Source organism: Galeopterus variegatus, unplaced genomic scaffold (assembly GCF_000696425.1).
Source record: "Galeopterus variegatus unplaced genomic scaffold, G_variegatus-3.0.2 Scaffold1315, whole genome shotgun sequence".
NCBI lineage: Eukaryota > Metazoa > Chordata > Mammalia > Dermoptera > Cynocephalidae > Galeopterus > Galeopterus variegatus.
Window position 1 is genome coordinate 106,167 of NW_007727426.1, and position 2,185 is coordinate 108,351.

A 2,185-nucleotide genomic window follows, 5' to 3' on the forward strand; every position below is an offset into this window, starting at 1 on the left:
TAATATAGTTATTAATGTGATATGTTCTGTCTCAGTTTCCATTTGTTTCTTCACAACACTTACCATGATGTGCAATTATTTTACCATCATCCATTTATTAAACTGGTTCACACTGGTCTCCCCTTTAGGCTGTACACTCCCTGAAGACAGGAGCCATCCTGTCTTGTTCACTGTTAGAACCCATGGCGTCACTTGGTGCTTTCACCAGCACACTGACTGGAGTGGAAAACTGTGAAAGGACTCAGTGGGATGTGTACTGATGTGAACAATGACAGATTCTTATTGTGAAATGGACGGAGAGAAGATTACAGGGAGGCCAGTGATTGTATGATGCTGGTTCCAAGACAGTGTGAGTGACAGCTATGCTCCGGTCCCCACACCCCAGTGGGTGTCTGGGAAAGGTGAGGAGTGGTGTGTGGCTGCTTTCTCAGCAGAAGCACAGCAAGAACATGCTTCCTTTTCTTTTCTCCCCTCCCCCACCAGTACAAAGGGAACTTGTGAAATTCCTCTCGATCTTGATCTTGAGGCTTCCAATTTCTCACTGCATTCCCAGACCTTCCTTTATCTCTGGTTTCAGCCCTGAGAATAAATCTCTTGGTCACTCCCTTCAATCAGATTCTCCCAGAGAAAGGGCCGGTGGCTGGGATGACAGGAACCAGACTTTGAGTGGGTTTCCAGGAGTGGAGGGAAGGAAGGCTTTTCCTGCAGTTTCTCCAGCCAAGAGATTAAGGAAATGATACAGGTCACAGCGACACTGTAGAAAGAGGAATTCCAAGGCTCTTTAGACACCCTGGAAGTCCCGCTTCTCTTCACACTGAAGCTCCTTGGCTTTCTCTGTTGTGCTCAGACACCTCATCAGAGCTGTGTGCACAGGGCTCTGTGGGGCCATGCCACTGGCCTGCGGATTATTTGAAAGGAAGTTTTAGAGCCTTTATTTCATCCGTGAGAATCACCATTTCTATTTGACAGAGATTCCCACCTTTAAGCAGCTGCTGCCCTAAGTAACCAATTAATTCCCAGTGACCTCTGAGTCTGAGGGTGTCTGTGGCCCTGAATACCTGTTCGCCTTTTCCGTGGCCACTGTGCAAGCAGGATCACGCTCCCAGAATCACAGGCCACTCCATGTTATCAAGTTTGTGTACGTGTGGTGTCCTCACACCCCGAAGTGGGAGTGATACAGTTCCCAGAACTGGGTGAAGCGTGGATCTTGATCGCACCTAGAATCAGCTACATAAAACTTGAGAGATTCTGTGCCTTGCAGCAGTGCAGGCGATTCAAACTTGAACTGAAGATAAAACTGAAAACAGAAAAAAACCCCGGAGACTCGCCACTGTCCAGGCAGACACTGCCCTTCCCACCAACTTCCACCACCAGTTGCCTCTGCCGGACGCTTCCTAGAGAAAGGGCTGCCTGCAGAGCAGCTGTGTGCCCAGCCGGCCTCGGCGCCAGAGCGAGCGGGAGGAACGGGACCTTCCAGGCCTCTCCCACAAGCGACATCAAGGGTCAGTGGCTGAACGGAGCCTCACCCTCTGGGGCTCTTTCCTTCCACTTAGCACTCTCTTCTTCATATTCTAGTACTTTGATTTTATCTCTTTATTTTACAATTGTGTTATCTGCTGGAAACTCTCATGTAATGTTATTAATGTCCTTTCAGACAGACTCTGCATGGGATTTTTATTATATCTTCATTATGTTTAGACAAAGATTAGCTTGTAGGAAGCACAAAATAAATATGCATAGGGCCGAGCCCGTGGTGCACTCGGGAGAGTGTGGCGCTGGGAGCACAGCAGTGCTCCCGCTGCGGGTTTGGATCCTATATAGGGATGACCGGTGCGCTCAGAGCACTCACTGGCTGAGCACGGTGAGGCTGGTCTCAAAAAAGGACAAAAAAAAAAAAAAATGCATAAATAAATGAGAGACTTGGCACACCAGAATTCTGTGTCCAGTGCTATCATTTCTCTTCCCCGAATTTCTTTTGGGGAAGAGAAATGATAGCACCTGAGTACATATCCCGACTCTACTGCAGGTCTTCAAACACACACCCTCACTGCATAAAGCAGAGCCTGTGTCTTGGTTTAAAAATACAGTAATGGAAACTTTAAGGACTCCCCAAGGAAGTGGACCAGAAAGCAATTCAGTTTTGCACAAAATTACTGATTGGTTTTCTGCTGAAATATGTAGAAAT